Source organism: Heterocephalus glaber, unplaced genomic scaffold (assembly GCF_053883595.1).
Source record: "Heterocephalus glaber isolate CG9 unplaced genomic scaffold, H.glaber_assembly_v1.0 deba00001442, whole genome shotgun sequence".
Lineage (NCBI taxonomy): Eukaryota > Metazoa > Chordata > Mammalia > Rodentia > Bathyergidae > Heterocephalus > Heterocephalus glaber.
Genome location: NW_028258296.1, coordinates 47,575,667 through 47,595,485, shown reverse-complemented (window position 1 = coordinate 47,595,485; position 19,819 = coordinate 47,575,667).

Genomic DNA, 19,819 nt, shown 5'->3' with positions numbered 1-19,819 from the left:
CTGACCCAGGGGAGAATGGGAAGGAGACCCTGCTCGTGGATGGTCTTGCTGTTTCATTGGATCAGCGCAAGGAGCTCCTGACCATTTTGAGAGAAATCCATCACATATTCGCTGGTTTTTGACTCCTGTCTCTGGAACGTGCTTACATAGGGAGAAATCTCTCTGTCCATCCACCTGACTAAACCGGTTTTCCAGCAGACCAACCTGGGGGTTGGGTAAGAGGCAAAGAAGAGAGCCAGCCCTCTGAACCTTATTCATTCTTTGAGTTTTTAAAGTCAATTATAATGAAGGCGGTTTGTTTTATTTTATTTTACTCTCTCTGAAATTGAGGGACTCAGACCCAACAAGAATACCCATTGAAAACACAAAGATTATCACTACAACAAAGACAAACAAAAAATAAACCTCCTTAGGGGGCACTTAGGGAGCTCACCTTCCACCCCCAGCCTCCCCAACCCCTGGGGAGATGGAGAGACCAGGCTGTTGGTTTAGACAGGACCCTGGGGCTAGGGCTCAGCATCTCAGTCAGCAAAACAGAACAAACATGAGTCAGGCAGAAGCTTGGAAGCACAAACTGCACCCCTGAAATGTCACACCTCCAACACAAAAGGTCTCAGAATGAGGACTCTCAAATAGGAAAAAAATCATATCTCAAGATCTAACTTGAAATAAGGGCACTCAGTACATTCTTGCTGACTTTCATGTTGAAAACAATTACCCAAAATGCAAAATTTTGACCCAGTTTGGTGGCTTTGCCCCCATTCTATCCCTCCCTGAGGATCAGCAAACTCATTAAGGTCATATTCTTCAGTTTGGCTCATAATTTATCTCAACTAAAAATATGTGAGGATGTAGATTGTGCAAGTCTTCTAATTCTAGGCCTCAAAATCCATTCTTAAGGCCAGGAATGGTGTGCATGCCTGTAATCCCAGCATTTAGGAGACTGAGGCAGGAAGATCACTGTGAGTTTAAGGCCAGCCTGAACTACTAGACATAGGGAGTCCTTGTCTCAAAAGTAAAAAATCCATACATAATGGTAATTCTTTTTTTTTTGGTACCAGGGATCGAACTCAGGTCCTTGCACTTGAGAGACAGGAGGCAGAACCACTGAGCTAAATCCTCGGCCCTCATAATGGTAATTCTTAATTTCAATTAATACCTATTAATACCAGGAGTGTGTGTGTGGGGGGGTGATAGCTGAACTCAGGGATTCAAACATGCTCAGGACTATGGGTATATCTACATCTCTAGCCCAGGATTTTCTTTCTTTCTTTCTTTCTTTCTTTTTTTTTTTTTTTTGAACATATCCTATCTCATACACAACAACTACAAGAATAATTCATCCCATGAGATTTGGAAGTTATAGAGGTAGTGAAAAAAGCAGGAATTGAAACCCAAATGTGCCTCTATCCAGAATCTGTAATCTCTCCATTCTAATACAATGCCTTCTCAGCTGGACCCAAGTAAGCTCTATTTACTTAGCTGGCTAAAAGCTACAGCTTTATAAACAACATGCTCAAGGCCAAATACCCAGAGCAGAGCCCTTCCTCTTGCTCTCTCCTTGTCTCCCTCTCACCATCCTTTCCTCCCGCTCACATTGCTCAGTAACCTGGTCTCTCCTCTTTCTCAACCTCCTTCTTATCAAATGGAGCTTCCAAAAAACCCAGAAAGTGGTGGGAACTGGGGTTTCCATCATGGGTCCTGAACCATTTCCACCCCTCCCCGCAGTGTCGCTCCCCCCCCCCCCCCCCCGCTCTACCAAGGTGCTAATGAAGACGTGGCAGCAGTTCCCTTTGGTACAAAAGAACCTTATCAAAACTGTCAGTTCTTTTCGGCTTCTTTGGCTTTTTCTCTTTGCTTTTGCCTTGAGTCCCATGGGTTTTGCCGGTTATCTTAAGGGAAAAGGGATTAATGAAATGAAAGATCTTTTGAAGCATTGAGATCTGTTCCTGAGAGATACTTACTAATGAAAAGGCTATCCCGGTGCAATTTAACCCTTGGGAAGAAAGTCTTCAACCAAAGCACCAAACTCCTTCAGTAAACATCCGGGGGCTGGAAATGCAGCTCGGTGGTGGGCAGAGGTTGCCTCTCAGTGGGACCACTATTTTGCAGGAGAGCTGTATGAATTGAAGGACTGAATTCATTGAAGATACGTTGACCTTGATATCTAGGACCCTAATATAGAATCTGTCCTCTGCAGGGTTAAAATAATGGGCTTTATTCATGCTGAGAACTGGGGGGTTGGGTGGGGGGTGGAGAGGGTGTGTGAAAATTCTTCAAGAAATAACTTTGACAACAAGCACAACTAAAATCCTGACTCTGTTGTTTGCTATGAGCTATTGACCAAATCTTGAACTTTTCTGTGCATCAATTTTGCTCATCTGTAAAATAAAAATAACTATCTCAGAGGATGCCAATGGCATGCAGTTAAAGTGCGAGGTGGCCAGGTGTGGTGGTGCCCACCTATCTTATCTCAGCATTCTGGGAGGTTGAGGCAGGAGGATCAAATGCTTGAACTCAGTCCCAGCAATTTAGCAAGACCCTCTATCAAAACAGACAAATAAACAAACAATAAATAAGTAAAGGGTAGGAATGTAGCTCAGTTTGAAGGCCCTGGGTTCCATCTCCAGTAGTGCACCTACCCATCTATGTACACACATATACACATAAACAGTGCAAAATGTGGGCTGGGGATGGAGCTCAGTGGTAGAGCACTTGCCTAGCATGCACCAGCTGGGTGTAGGGGTGCACACCAGGCTGGGGCAGGAAGATCACAAATGCAAGCCCAGCCTGGGCAATTTAGCAACTTAGTAAGATCCTGTCTCAAAAAAGAAAGGGAGGGAGGGCAGGAGGGAGAGAAAGGGAGAGACAGAGAAAGACAGACAACAGAGAGAGAGAGCTGGGATGTAGCTCAGTGTGAAGGCCCTAGGTTCAATCCCCAGTACCACAAAAAAAAGTAAGATACCTGCTTGATAAATGTCATAAATTTTTTAAAAGGACCATGACCCAAATTTATCTTTCACTATGACATAGGCACATCTCATTCCCCACCTGCCAACCAATTAATCCCTTTTTTCCATGCAGAAAAGTAAAAATGGCTGAAACAAAAGTGCAGGAAAGTGTAGGTGGCCAGAAGAGTGCATGTCTGTTACCCTGAGCAAAGCTGCCCACAGCGTGGTGGGGTTTAGGCCTCTACCACAGAAGGCAGGAAGAGGCAAAGAAAAAACAAAGGCCCACTTTCAGGAAGCTCATCCTCTCCGGGGAATCAGGAGCCTTTATTCTGTCTGGAATGTCCTTGTGTCCCCTCCCATCTGAAATGCCACTCCACCGTGTGAACTCTTGGAAAAGAAAGAAAGCCCACCTGAAGTATGTTTGGTGAGGCAGGGAAGGTTCTCTTGAACAGTATTGGACAGAAACTTACTGTGGATGACTGACTGTCCGAGGGAGACATTGTGACTCTGCTGTCACCCTCACCACTGTACATAGGCCTTTCTCCCTCAGTCTCTCCCCACCATCACCACAGCTGCCATGTTATTTGTCCTAGAACACAGTTTTAATCGTGTCACTCCTCACTTAAAACATCAGCAAAGGCTGGGGATTTACCTCAGTGGTTCTGCACCTGCCTGGCAAGCACAAGGTACTGAGTTCAATCCCCAGTACTGGGGGAAAAAAAATCAGCAATACTCCATTATCCATGGAATTAATCACAGATTTCCTTGCCTCTCCAGTGTGAACCGGATCTATGACCCATGGCTTCTCTACATGTGCCAGAGTGCTATAATCATCCCCCAAGCACATCCTGAACTTCTGCTCCTCCACACCTTTCTTTATTCTATCTAGAATGTCCTCTGGTCCCTTTCCATTTCAAATTCCATACCTCCTTTCTCACAAAATTCCCCTAATCTCCTAATCCCCTTAGCTTTCCTTCAGATGAACCTTGAGAGTCTTATCATTTGCTGCAGGAGATTAGGAGATTGTGGCTCTTTGTAAATTTGTCTCTTACCTGTCATCAGATTGTAAACCCTTTGTCTTACTCCAGGTAGTACCTCCTGCCACACTTAGGCACCTCCCGGCAGTGTCCTAGGGCACATCTGTGGTCCCATCTACTTGGGAGGCTGAGGTAGGAGGACCCCTTGAGCCTAGGAGTTCAACTGCAGCCTGGGCAACATAGTGAGACTTTGTTTATTGTTCTGTTTTGGGGTTTTTTTGGTACCGGGGATTGAACTCTGGTCCTTGCGCTTGTGAGGCAGGTGACAGAACCACTGAGCTAAATCCTCGGCCTAGTGAGACTTTGTTTAAAAAAAAAAAAAAAGGTAGTGTCAAAGACCCGCGTTCAAACTCAAGGCCTTGGGAGCTGGGGATTTAGCTCAGTGGTTTCACCGCCTGCCTCCCAAGTACAAGGTCCCGAGTTCGATCCCTGGTACCCCCCCCAAAAAACCTCAAGGCCTTGAGCTTGCCAAGCAGGCACAGTGCCTCCGAGCTATGTCCCAGCCCTGGGGTATTGTTTGTTGAGTTGGATCAGAGCTGAATTAACCACACACTCCAAGACTTCATTCACATTTGTCACATTTATTTTCCTAACAATACCCTTTCAGGTGAGATAGTACTGATTTGTCCTATTTTACCGAAAGCAGAAACCTGAGGCTTGAAGAATAAAAACAACTGATCCATAAGGGGCAGTGGGGGAAGGTACAGAGGTCTATATGTTTCCTTTAGATTTTAATCAACGCAAATGCAGGGATGCCTCTGTTAAACCTCCTGTCTGCTGAGCAAGATTGTCTCAAAAAGAAAAAATGAAAAGACTGGGAATGCAGTTCAGTGCAAAAGCCCCGGATTCCATCCCCAGTATGGGGCAGGGGAATGAAATGAGAAAGGAAAAGGATATTTGTCCCCTAAAGGAATTACTGCAAAGTAAAATTAGACTTTAAAATTCAATGTTTTCCTCCTCTGAACATAACTGAGGACAGTTTGTCTCTGCCAGTTTTCAACGTGTACAAGTTGCTTTGCTTGAAAGGCAAGTGGGGAGGTAAATATAGCAGCAATAACTCTGATGTAACATTCTCTGACCTGGCCTGGACAGATCTTTGACATTAACCTTTAGGAAAGAAACAAGAGAAGTGTGTCCCTGCTACTGTAAAAGAAACTCCTGTTCCCAGCCATTTGCAGGGCACAGGGAGACAGCTGAGCATGAAGAATCAACATGAAGAACCGCAGGATCATGGGTTTTGTCAGGTCTCCCAGGTTCAGCTGCTTCTGGCAGGGAAGCCAGAGCCAGTTCATCAGCAGGATTTATGGAGAAGAAAGTGGCCAGATGCCCTATCTGAAAGCTGCACAAGGGTCAACTTGCATTCTGCATGTTGCATTTTGAAAAGCATCCTGGCCAGCCTGGTTCACAGGTTACTAAACCCTACTTTCTTCTCCCTCTTTTTAGAGTCTCTGTTTGCTTAATGGAATAATTTAAAGACAGCAACAAGGAAACTTTAATTTGAAAATGGCCTGGAACACAAAACCAAGTGGTCATTGTGGTTAGCCCAGGGGAATGAAGTGAAGGGCAGGGGCCTGGGAGCTGGTACAGTGGAGAAGGCCCCTCTGTCTCTTTGCTCTGGGGTGTTGACTCTTTTACACCGAGAATGATTTCATCAATTATCCAGGTCATTTTTTTTTTTAAACTGGTGATTGAAGCCAGGGCTTCACTGAACTACATCCCCAGCCCTTTTTATGGTTTTTGTTTTGAGACAGTTTCCCAGGCTGGGGCTTGAACTCATGATCCTCCTGCCTCAGCCTCCCATAGTTTTGGGAGATAGGCATGGACCACCACACTTGGCTATGTGTATAATTTTTTTCATGTGTAATTTTTTTAAGTAGGAAAGGAAGAAGACAAACAATGTATTGAGAAACAGTTTACCTGTGATTTATACATGAAACTTGACTTAGGCACGTACGCTCTGCTGCTGCCCAGGAACGTATCTGGTGAGTTAACCGTGATGAGCTCATTTTCAGTGTCTAGTACAATATCTCAACCTTTTTGTTGTTACTGTTCTTGGGTAGAGAACGTACTCATCAATTCGACCCATTTTAAAAAAAATTTTCCCCTGATGTAAAATTTTAAATTATCTATATCACTTCAGAAGGAATGGAAAATACAATAAGGCCTTAAATAAATATCAAAGTACTATGTTGAAGTCACTGTGCTGACCTCTCCTAGGGCACACAAAGTATATGAAAGCAAAGTATATGAACAGCAGGTGCGCTTCATTATAGAGTGTGTGTGTGTGTGTGTGTGTGTGTGTGTGTGTTGGTTTTGATGTTTTGTTTTGTTTTTTAAGACGCTGCTACTTAGCCAATCCTTGAGCCCAAGAGATCCTCCTGCCTTAACCTCCCAAGTAGCTGGGGCTATAGGCATGCATCACCAACCCTGGCTTTAATATTATTAGGATCATCATCCTTGTCAGTTTGGGCATCCTGTTTCAGTTTTTGATAAAGTGTTTCAAAGGTCTACAGCAGCATCCGTGCCCCTGAGAGGTGAGCCCACAGCCAGCCCTGAAGAAGAGTATGGACCTCAGGCTTCCCTTCCAGCAGGGAAATCGTTGGCCCTCAACCCTCACCCCGATGCCTGGGGCAAGCCCTGTGAAAAGCTTGCCTAATTCCCAACTAGAAAAACAGATCTTTTTTGGAATTCAATCACAATTTAGAAAGGTCAGAGGAATTCACAGCTTCGTGCTCAAAGAGCCACAAATTTTGCTTTCTGCTGTACATTTTTATAAACCACTCAGAGAGGCAAGGAAACTGCACAGCCGGCTTTATGGAGCTGGCAATTCCCGTTTAAAAAAGTAAAACTGAAGTATTGGCCCCACTTTATAGACACTGAAGCTTGAGGGATGAGCAGCATGCCGAAGCTCACCCAGCAGCAAGGTGGGAGAGCCAGAAGCCCCAGCGCACAATTTGACCCTCCCCTGCGCAGCACAGGTACAGGAAATGCAGAGCATCTGCTGCCTCAACAGGGTCGGAGCCAGTAAAGCGCGGGGTGGGCACGTGACTGCATTCCGATCCCCAGCTCCGGCTGACAGCCTCTGTCTGAACGAGACGCGGTGTATGCAGGAGGGACACAAAGAGTGGAGGGAAAGAAAGGAGATGTCGCGCGTAAACCGATCTGTTTCCATGAGATGACTTGGTTGTGACGTGCAGGGGGAGTTCCCCAGACTGGAACTTCACAGTGCAAAATCACAAAGCTAGTGAACAAGGTGGGCATGAAGAGTAAATCCAGGAAGTCATACTGGTCAGAAAATGAAACCCTAAATTTCTCTTCTCAGCCTTAATCAAGTCTTCTTAATAACAACTTAATTTTTTAAACAAAATAAAACATTAGGGTACTAATTCAAAAGGTACAAAAGATATACTGTGTCGTGAAAAGTCCTCTTTCCTGATGGCCCCCCTCCCCAGTCAGTCTGACTCAGAAACTTTGACTCAGCCTAAATAAACGTGTTATGGCCAAGAAGAGGCTGCTCATGGTGTGATCTGAGAACTGAGGGAGATCTAAGCTTGGTCCAAAACGTATCTTCATCAGCTTGGTCCCAACTCCCCTCTGCCTAGCAGGAAAGTCCCTCAGGGCAAGGTTGTCCTGATTGCCAAGGAGACTTCTTCCCAAACTACACAGGAAAGGCATAATAGTCAAACTCAGTAATTTTGCCTAAAGACTTTCAGTCCATCAACCTAATCAGTTTTTCCTCTCCTCATTTTTATTCTCTCTACTATTCTTCCCATTTGGGGAAGGAGCCCTCATTAAGGCCAATCTGATTTTAGTTTGTTTATTTATTTGATTGGGTCTTGTTATACTAAGGTTGCCCAGGCTGCTCTCACATTCTCCGACTCAAGCAACCCAATCACATTAGTGGGACTGCAGTTGTGTACCACCACGCCTGATTTCAGAATTTTATGTATGTATGTATGTATGTATTTATGTATTTAGTTATTTATTTATTTTGTACCAGGGATAGAACTCAGGACCTTATACTTTCGAGGTAGGCATCAGAACCACTGAGCTAAATCCCTGGCCCTCAGAATTTTAAATGTGATAGATTTTTTTCCACAAGCCCCACATTTTTACATTTTTTGAAGCAAAAATTAAGCTAAGCGTTGTGGCACACACCTGTATTCCCAGCACTTCAGGAAGCTGAGTCAGGAGGATTATAAATTCAAACCCAGCCTGGGCAACACAGTGACTTAGCAAGACCCTGTCTCAAAATTTAAAATATTTAAAAATGGGCTGAAGATGTACCTCAGAGTGAAGACCCCGGTTTTTCCAGTACCACAAAAGAAAGAAGAGGAAGGGAAGGGGAAAGAGAGAGAGAGAGAGAGAGAGAGAGAGAGAGAGAGAGACAGGGCGGGGGTATGCTGCTATACAAAATTCTGTTATAATCTTTGAGCAAAAATTTTTCTTGGGCTGGAGATTTAGTTCAGTGATTCTGGCACCTGTCTCTCGAGCACAAGGTCCTGAGATCGATCCCTAGTATCAAAAAAAAAAATTTCTTTTTCTTTCATTTGCTATGTTGAGGTTTGAAGCCAGGGCTTTCACATTGAGGTATGTATCATCCCATTTTTTATTTTTTATTTTGAGATGGGGTCTTATTAAGTTGCTAAGTTGCCTAGTGTCTACTTTTCTCATGGCTGAGACAAAATACCCAACACCCATAAGTTAAAAGAGGAAAGGTTTATTTCAGCTCACAGTTGTTGAGAGTTCAGTCCATAGTAGGCTGGCTCTAAGGCAGGATGGCATGGCAGAGGGGCATTAGTGAGGAGAAACAGTGCATGGTATGGCAGGCAAGAAGCAGCAAGGCAGTGAGCAGTAAACATCTAGTTGGCCTTTTCCTTTTATCCCATTCACTAAGCCTTTTGATTGATGCCACCCATATCCAAGGTGGGGCTTCCATTATCCACAGCCTTAATCTCAATACCACAACTTTAACCCACAATCACACACACTAATCCAGCCATCTTTGAAACTCTTCATCTATGATCACATGAGGCTTTGGGGGAACATCTCGATATAAACCATAACACCGAAGCTGGGCTCCAACTTGCAGTCCTCCTGCCTCAGCCTCCTAGAGTGCTGGAATTGCAAGTGTGTACCATCATGCCTTTTTCTTTCCTTTTTAGTGGTGCTGCAGAATTTTTTTGTTTTCAGTACTGGGGATCGAACTCAGGACCTTGCGCTTGCAAGGCAAGCGCAGTGCCACTGACCTACATCCCTAGCCCAGTGCTGGGGATTGAACACAAGACCTTGCTCATGTTAAGCATACACACTACCACTGAGCTATACCCCAACTCACAGCAACATTTGATATTTGACTGGGGATATAACTATACTTTGATATATCCAGAGGTAATAATCTCTAGAGCACAAAAGACTCTTAAAGTGGACCTCAGTAGCATAACTCCAAACTATATAAAAGTAAATTTATATCTAATTCTACAACATTTGAAAGAGAACTAAAGATATGAATAAAGAACAATATGCTAGTTATGACAGGAACCAGGAAAGGTGCTCATTACTTCCTTCTGTTTAGATAGAGTCTCTGACTTACACTATTCGGCTTCTGCCTTTCTGCAGTCACTGTTGCTCTCCCTCCTCCCCTTCACTCTGGAATGCATGGCACCTTCCCAGAGGATAAGAAGACTGGTGTGGTGGTGCATGTCACTAATCCCAGCACTCTGATACTGAGGCAGGAGGATTTCCAGTTTGGGCAATTTAGCAATTGAGTGATAACCCATCTCAAAAAAAAAAAAAAAAAAAAATGGAAAGGGCTCAGGATGTAGCTCAGTGCCCCAGTGTGTAGGCCTGGGATCAATTCCTACTAACACACACACAAACACTCACACACACACAAAATTAACCCTCGCTGCCAACATGGCAAAAAAGAAAAAGGAATTAAACCTCACCGCCAAGGTGGTTGGACTGAGGGAGAGTTCATTCATTCAACAAATATTTATTGTGTGCCCTCTGTGCCCCAGTTATGTGCGCAGCACGGGAGTGGAGTCGAAAACAGGCACATTCCTGCCCCTGGTGGAACACAGGTGGAGAAGAGAGATATGGCCAGTCGTAGCGTAACTACAAACGGTGAGGTGAAACAGGGACTTCTGTGGTCCTTAGGGGAACTGGCCTCCCCAAGAGAAGAGGCACTCTGGCGACACACTCAAACCCAGCCCTGAAGGACGAGTAGAAGTCAGATGGCAAAGTGTGAAGAGCACTCAGAAGAAAGAACTAAATCAGGGCCATCACACTGAGCTACTGCCCCAGCCCTTTTTACAATTTTTTATTTTGGGACAGAATCTCACTAAGTGGCTAAGGTGCCCAGGCTGGGACTCTGGGATTTCAATGCTCCTGCCTCAGCCTCTCAAAGGGTTGGGACTGCAGATATATGCCACCATGCCCTGTTTGAAACCTAAATCAGATCATTTGAATTTTTGTTTGTTCATTTCCTTGCTTGTTTGAGACAGGGTTTCACTACATAGGCCAGGCTGGCCAACATCCGCCTGCCTCAGCCTCCTATGTGCTGTGATTGCAGGTATGTGCCACCATGCCTGGATCTTTTTTAAAAAATCCTTCAATGGCTTCCAATCTGTTAAATGTTGGGTTTACCACAGATGCAGAGATGAAGTTTGGGACTTGAGATACTTGTTAAGATTTTTTTGTGTGTGTGGTTTTGGTTTTAATTGTTTTTTGTTTGTTTGTTTTGAGATAGTCTTACTCTGTAGTCCAGGCTGGGTTTGAATTTAGGACAGTCCCCCTTCTTCAGCCTCCCAAGGGCTGGGATATGGGTGTGGCTCCACACCTGGCTTGTTCAAGTTAAATATTTGTGAAAGAAAGTGGGAGGAAACAAAATTGGCAGAGGAAAGAATTAGTGATGTAGCACAATAACACTTTGGCCAATCCATCAGCTCTGAAACAAGAATTGTCCCTCAGAATTGATCAGAAAGAGCCAGGTGGGATGGCACATGACCGTAATAATCGCTGCTACTCAGAAGGCTGAGACAGGAGGACAGCAAGTTCAGGTTCAGCTTGGGAAACCTAGTGAGGCTCTGTCTCAAAATAAAAAATAGACAAGGTGGGGGATATGGCTCAGTGCCCTGGGTTCAATCCCCAGAAACAAAATATAACCAAAAAAAGGAGGAAAAATGAATTGATCAGAATGGGACATGGTTAGGGCTTTATCATTTGACTTTATGTTTTGAGACAGGGTCTTGCTGTGTAGCTTAGGTGGGCCTTGAATTGGAGATCCCCCTGCCTCAGCCTCCCATGTAGTGGGACTACAGACTTATGCCATCACACTCTGCTGGGGCTTTATCTATATCTCTTCCCAGTCTTTAGATGTGGCCTGCTGCAGGAAATCTCTTTTCTTAAGTAGTAGGGCTTTTTGTGGTTGAGTTTGACCCTGACACAGCTGAAAACTCAAAGCTTTTTGCTGACCACAGCCTTCCAGAGACCTCGGTGGCACATCTCCCGGTCCATCCCACCGAAGCACTTATAATAGAAGTACTTTAATACTCTAAATAAACCAGACGCGGTAGCTCATGCCTGTAATTCTAGCACTCTGGGAGCTGAGGCAGTTAAGATTGCAAATGTGAGGTCAGCCTGGGTAACTTAGTGGATTGGTGAGACTGTCTCAAAATAAAAAATAAAATAAAATAAAATAAAATGGCTGGGGATGTAGCTCAGTGTGAAGGCTGTGAGTTAAATACTCAGTCACACACACACACACACACACACACACACAGTGAACACCCTAGCTCCTGTCCACCTTCTTCCACTTGCTTCTGCATTTTGCTCTGGGTACACTGGGTTTCCTGTGTCTTGGAGCCCATCTCCTCCTCCGGGCCTCTGCTTCCTGTTTCCCGGGCCTGGAATCTCATATTCCAGTTTGCACAAGACCAGCCCCTTCTAAAGTTGCCCGCCTCCCTCCTCATTAGTCCCTATAATGTTACCCTATTTCACTTTCACCATGTACATAAACAAGACTAAATTACTTGTTTTTATTTCTATCTCATCAACTAGAATGTAAGCTCCAGGAGGGTGTGGATCTGGTCAGTTTCTGTTCACTGCTCCAGCCCTAGTCAGTACCTAGAACACAATAGACTCTTGTTTTGTTTTTTGGTTTTTTGAAACAGGGTCTTGCTATATAGTTCAGGATGCCTTTGAACTCACAGTGACTCTCTTGCCTCAGCCTCCAGAGTGCTTAGATTACGGGTGTCTGCCATCATGTGTGGGTGAATACAATAGACTTTTTCTTTTTTTTTTTCTGGTAATGGAGATCCAACTCAGGACCTTGTGCTTGCCAGGCAGGTGCGGTGCCACTGAGCTACATCCCTGGGCCTGAACACAATAGACTTTTTTTTTTTTTTTTACAATAGACTTTTAATTTTTTTTTAGACTTTTGATAAGTATTTGTTAAACTCAATTGGATGAGGTGCATATGTTGAATTATACTATAGATAGCTAAAATTTTAGCTAATTGAACAAATTTGCCTAAATAATACATACTTAGGCTGGGGATTTAGCTCAGTGGTTTCGTCACCTGCTGTGCAAGTGCAAGGACCCGAGTTCGACTCCCGGTACAAAAAAAAATAATACATACTTATTAGTGTATTAAGGTTAACCTGAAGAGAGATCCCTAATGGGCCAATATAAGTTTGTCTGTTCCTGTCAAACAGCTAAAAGTCAATAATTTGTGTGTAGATAGAAATGTTATAATTATCCAAATTCCTTATTGTTTATTTGCTTGTTGTTGTTGTTGTTTAAGAAGTGAAAGCAAAGCATAGATTTCTTAGCCAGGATACACTCCTCAGGGTGGGAGCAGGACAGAGAGAAGAGCTCACAATCTCTTTGCTTGGTTTTGTTTGTTTGTTTGCTTGCTTTGTTTTTTAAAGATAGGGTCTTCCTGTGTGCCCAGGTTGGCCTTGAATTCATGATCCGCCTGCCTTAGCATTCCTAGTGCTCAACTATAAGCAGACACCGTCCTTTTGGTGTCAAATTTCTAATGACCCAAAACTGGGAGTATGGTGGCAGGTTTTCAATTCAGAAGTACTTGAAAACCCTTGAACTAATGAATTGCTGCCTATTATCTATACACTATGGTATGGCAACGAAAGTGAGTGAGCTACTACTGCTACCTAAAACATGAGAAGTTTCACAAAGATAATGTTGAGGGAAATGAAGAAGACATACACAATAAAGAAAATAGACTAGGTATTTCAGAACCAGGCAAACTATTGTGTGGTGTTAAAAGTCAGGACAGGTTGGGTGTAGAGACTAACTCTTATCCTGCATTGTGTGATATGACACATATTTATTACAAGTAAAAAAGATGGTCTGACCCATCCACAGTCTCTAGAATTTTCTAAGAAGAATTTTCAAGATGGATGGGAATAAGCCTCCTTAGTCTATTGTCAAGAAAGTTTAGGAAGCCAGGCATGGCAGCATGTCTGTAATCCTGGCATTCCGATGGCAGAGACAGGAGGATTGCTGTGAGTTTGAAGTCAGCCTGAACTACAGAGTAAGGCCCTGTCCCCCTCCACTCCCTGCCCCCCACCCCCCAAAAAAGAAAAAAAAAGTCAGGACTGTGGTCCAGATGTGGTGGTGCACACCTGTAACCTCAGCACTCAGGAGGTTGAGGCAGGGGGGGTAGCAAGTTCAAGGCCTACCTGGGTTATATATCTTAGTGAGACCCTGGCTCAAAAAAAAAAAAAAAATTCAGGACTGTGGGGTTGGGGATTTAGCTCAGTGGTGCCACTGCTTGCCTTGAAAGCACAAGGTCCCAAGTTCCACCCCCGGTACCAGAAAAAAAAAAAGCCATTGCCAGATTGCTTTACAATCAGGATCTTGCACTTTCGAGGCAGGCACAGTACCACTGAGTAATTTTTTTTTAAAACAGCATCTTGAATCCAGGGGTGATGGCACACACTTGGAAGACTGAGGTAGGAGGATTGCTGTAAATTCAAGTCCAGCCTGTGTTACATAGTGAATTCAAGCCCAACCTGAACTATATAGTAAGACTCTGTCTCAAAAAAAAAAAATCTGAGACCTAAAATCTGAAAATCTGAAGCATTCTGTACACCAACCTGAAACAAGAAATGGAAAATCCCATACCACGAAACTGTTTCATGCACAAATTATTTAAAATATCATATAAAATCACCTTCAGTCTATGTGTATAAAGTATTATGAAACATAAATGAATTTTGTGTTTAGACTTGGATTCTATCTCCAGGATTTCTTATTATGTATATATAAATATTCCAAAATCTGAAAAAAATGCAAACTCTGAAATATTTCTGATGCCAACATTTCTTTTTTCTTTTCTTTTTTTTTCTCATACCAGGGATGGAACTCAGGACTTTGTGTTTGCCAGGCAGGCGTGGCGCCACTGAACTAAATCCCTGGTCCCAGGCATTTCTGATAAAGGATAATCAGCTTATTTTTACTATTTGCATGTGTGTTTTGCCACCTAAACTGCTAGTACAATATATATCCTTGTACATATGTCCTATAGTGTTTTTATTCTAATTCCAATACAATAGTTTTATTGAAATAGTGGTTTTATTTCAATAGGGTAGGTTCCCAAGACTGAGTTTGCTGAGTGAAGAAGTGTATTTTTAAAAATAATGGGGCTGGGCCGGGGATTTAGCTCAGTGGTTCTGGCACCTGCCTCTCAAGTGCAAGGTCCCGAGTTTGATGCCCGGTACCAAAAAAAAAAAAATGGGGCTGGGGATTTAGCTCAGTGGTGCCACTGCCTGCCTTGAAAGCACAAAGTCCCGAGTTCCATGGCCGGTACCAGAAAAAAAAAAAGCTTTAGCTGAACTATGCACACCCATTAACAAAGTAATAGCTGCAATAATTACAGTATATCCAGGGCTGGGGATTTAGCTCTGTGGTACTGCCGCCTGCCTCACAAGCACAAGGTCCCGAGTTTGATTCCAGGTACCCCCCCCAAAAAAAAACCAAGTACAGTACATTCACATTTTAGAACATCCATAAATCTATGAATGAATTTGTACTTTACCATTTGACTTAGAAAAGTTTTACACAAGCAATTGTTTTGAGTAAAAGAGGCAAGAAAGTAGTTAATTTTTGAGAAGCTGAAGGAATTAATCAACAGCCTAGATGCTATCAGAAATTTTAAAGGAAGTCTCTTAGTTTTTAGATACTCTTTATAAATTCAGAAAGGAAATAAAATAAATTAATTTTTCAGTCTCATTATTGAATTCTAATGAAAGGTGGCCTTCCAGGTAAGGAAAGCAGCTTAACATTTAATCTCGAGAACATTCTTGTTAACTGTAATGCCAACTGCAAAGAACACTACAAAGCATGATTTCTCTTTGTTTTTAATAAAACAGTGGTGCACACTTGTAATCCCAGCTATTTGGAAGGTTGAGGAAGGAGGATCACAAATTCAAGGCCAGCCTGGGCAATTTAGTGAGACTCTGTTTCAAAATAAAATTTTTAAAATTTGCACAAAAATATTTTTTTAAGTAATCACTTTTTTGTAATTACTTTTTTTTTTTTGAGACAGGGTCTTGCTATGTAGTTCAGCTTGGTCTTGAACTCACTATGTAGTCCAGGCTGGCCTTGAAGTCACAGTGATCCTCCTGCCTCAGCCTCCTGAGTGCTGGGATAACAGTGTAATCACTTTTTGAACGACAAAAAAATCCTACATTGGGCTGGGGATTTAGCCCAGTGGTTCTGCCCCCTGCCTCGAAAGCAGAAGGACCCAAGTTCAATCCCTGGTACCAAAAAAAAAAAAAAAAAATCCTACATTGAACCTGCAGGCATTTCTATTTGTCTGTAGATGACTGGATGAGCAATTAGATTAATAGATTTGTTACTGGGACAGGGTAAGAGTTGATGGAGTAAAATAGGAGGCAGGAAGAAAAGTAGTCAAGGAAAAAGGAAAACTAAAATAAAAACCAGAGGATTTTTTTCCTCTTTTTTTTCTTGTTTTTGTTTTTGTTTTTCTTTCTTTTTTTTTTTTTTTTTTGGTACTGGGGATCGAACTCGGGTCCTTGAGCTTGCATGTTTTTCTTTTTTGAGGATTTTTTTTTTTAAGCCCTACTTGAGCCAGTAATCTCCTACCACAGGCAAAGTACTGTATTTGTCAGCCTTCTGTTGCTGGGACAAAATACCTGACACCTACAACTAAACAGAGGAGAGGTTTATTTTAGCTCACAGTTCCTGAGGTTTCAGTTCATGGTCAGCTGGCCCCGAGGCAGAAGCATCATAGCAAAAGGAGTGGAGTACATTTCTTAACTCATGGCAACTGGGAAGCAGAGAGGGTGGGATTAGGAACCAGCTGTAGTCCCCATGGTCATCCCCCCATGACCCACTTCCTGGACAAGGCCCCACTTCCTAATAACCCATTCAGCTATGAATTCATCAGTGGGTTAACCCACTGATGAGGTCAGTGCCCTTACCATCCAATCGTCCAGACTGACAGCCAAGATTAACTGGGACAAGTACACAGTACACAGTTTTGGGTAATCAATAGATTGCTGTGTGTCTGATCAAAGGATGTCATAATCCCTGTGTACTCCGTGCTGTTCAAATCAAATCTAGCATATTGCATTAATTTCTGGACACTACAAATACTCCCTAATCTTTGCTGCTAAAAGAAATACATTGTTTTTCTTATTACAAAAGGAATGATTAAAAATCAGGCAAACCTGAGCCAGGCATGATGGTGCACACCTATAATTCCAGCACTGGCCAGGGATTTAGCTCAGTGGTTCTGGCACCTGCCTGGTAAGCACAAGGTTCTGAGTTCCATCCCCAGTACCAAAAAAAAAAAAAAAGGTTTATAATTCCAGCACTCTGAATTTCAGCCTGGGTTATTTAGCAATTCTGCAAGATCCTGTCTCAAAATAAAAAATAAAAAAGGGATGGGGATGTGGCTTGGTGAGAAGTGGTTCAACAGTGGTTCAACACCCAGTTTTGCAAAACAAAACAAAACAGAAAAGATGTGAACGAATCTGTATTTCAGTTTCCTTCAGCCACATTTTAGCTCTGTGACCTTGGACCCTACTTTCCTTGTTTGTACAATAGGGATGATTATAGTCACTATACCTAGGGTTATTATAAGAAAATTAGACAGGCCAAGAACTAGCATCTAGAAAAAATGCAAAACATTTAATGTTGATGTTATTAAAGGAAGTTTTATTGTGAAAATTATAATTTACATATAAACAAGGCGGTAAAAACAGAACCATAATCTTACCTTCCAGAGTTAACTACTGTTAACTTTTGAGTATTCATGCCTTCAAATGTGATCTGAAAGATCATTATGACACTTGGTGGCAGAATAGCAGTTATCAAGGGTATGAAGGGATGTCTTGTGGAAGGGAGGTAGACATTTTTTCATAGACGTGTACCCAGAGCCTTCCCCAACCCCACCCCCACCATTTAAATTTTGAGACAGAGTCTCACTAAATTGCTAAATTGTCCTGGTGATCCTCCTGTCTCAGCCTCCCAGGGTCCTGGTATTGGATTACATCCTTTGCCACCACAGCCTAACTCAGTGATGGCAAAAATTTTAGAGACCGAGTACCCAAACTGCAACCCAAAACCCACTTATTTATCACAAAGTGTCAACACTGCAATTAAACCTGAATACTGAGGTTTCAGTGTGGCAAAAACAACTCTTATTGGCTTGAGTGCTAACAGAGAGGGCTCTGTGTGTCTGCTGCAGCATGCATGCCATAGGTTGGTCACCACTGGTCTAGCTGAAGCAAACATGTTCTAATAGGCAAGGGTTCTGATGAGAACTGTCCAGCAGTGGAATCAATCGGGCTGCCTACACCACAGGGAGCTAGCTCCTTGTTAGAACAAATAACCAAGTTTGCCTGGAAACCATCTGTCAGAAAGGTCATAGAAGACCCAGGCCTGAAAGTGCACATCTATAACCCCAGCACTCAGGAGGCTGAGGCAGAAGGATCACTGCAAGTCTGAGGCCAGCCTGGGCTACATAGTGAGTTCAAAGCCAGCCTGAGGTACATAGAAAGGCTCTGTCCAAAAAAAAAAAAAAGAAATTCTTCTGCATGTATACATGAATATATTAGATTCACAGCCCACAGGGGACAATTTGTGTGGTTCTTAGTAAATACTGGGTGGTGAGGAGAACTCCACATTCATCCTGTGAAGATAACAGAAAATTCCTAGCACAGGTCAGGTAAAGTTTTCTCCCTCTTACAAAACCGAGGACGTGCAATTCCACCAATTAATCCAACCTGATATGGAGAAAGAAATCAAAGGGAGGGCTTGGCCCTCAAAAAGTTTACATCTTATCTTTGGGTACTATTTGTCTCCTTTTTTATTATTTGGGGTTTCTTCCTGAGAAAAATTCCTGACTTGGCAAAAATTCATAGTAATTACTCAGGAGAAAGGAAAAAGAAGAAACAAACAAACAAAAAATATATTAGTGTGGTGGTGGGGATCTAAGAACTCGGTGTTGGTGGGGGAGAAGACTAAAGGTCTGTGGAAGACCCACCCAAGTGCTTTTGATGTTTGACCAATTATTATCTTATTATTCTTCCTGCTATAGATGCAGCTGCAATTTATGTAACAGGATGTTTAAAAAGATTAAAGAGGAGCTGTAATAGGGTTCTGACGTGATAAGAATTCCTAGAATATGTATTTATGGAGGTTTAGAATATAAGTTCCGGTACATTCTTAGAATAAATCATTTATTTGTTTTTCTTTCTAAAAAAGAAACAAGTAAAATTTGTATTTCAATATGGCTGCTTCCTGCAGCAGGTGATATAGGAATAACAGAGCAGAGAGAGCAGACGGGGTAGCACAAAGAGAGGTTGGAAGTAGTTCAATCTGTGGTCCCTGCTGGTTCTTAATTAGCTTTGAGCTTTGGGTCCAAAATATTTTATCTCTGTATTATGCAACAGGTTGGAATTTATTTGGATTCAACTTGTTTATCAGAAAATGTACTCTTCTAGTGTTCAAGTAGGAGAGTTATGTGGAATTTATGCCTGCAGTCAACCAGTGTGAAGATGAAAGTTAAAAGAAAAAAAACAACAACAACACAGTCAGGCACAGGGGCACATACTTGTGCTCCCAGCACTTTGGGATGCTGAGGCAGGAGGATGGAAAGTTGGAGCCCAGTTTAGAAAACTTAGCAAGACCCTATCTCATACACACACACAAAGCTGAAGATGTAGCTCAGTATGAAGGTCTTGGGTTCAATTCCTCATATCAATAGATAAGTAAATATATAAATAAATTTAAGGGAGTTTGCAGAGTTGAAGTCGAAATGAGCTTAACTGACTTTGTGTTTTAAAAAGTGTGCAATAGGGCCGGGGATTTAGCTCAGTGGTTCCGCTGTCTGCCCTGCAAGCACAAGGTTCCGAGTTCGATCCCTGGTACCAAAAAAAAAAAGTGTGCAATAATTATCTCAAACAGAGAGTAGCTCACTGGTATTCAAGATTTTCTGGGCCGGGGATTTAGCTCAGTGGTTCTGCCGTCTGCTCTGCAAGGACAAGGACCTGAGTTCGATCCCTGGTACCAAAAAAAAAAAAAAAAGAAAAAAAAAGATTTTCTGCCATGTGGAATGCTAGAATAGATTTACCCCATAAAAAGGTCTTTTCGGGACCGGGAATTTAGCCCAGTGGCACCATGCCTGCCTTGCAAGCGAAAGGTCCTGAGTTCCATTCCTAATAGCAAAAAAAAAAAAAAAAAGATCTTTGGATTACTGATGTTCATCATAAATTGTTAATTTTGACTCCTTCTCCTAGTAATCTAGTCTAGGACCTAGTACAGACCTGTTCG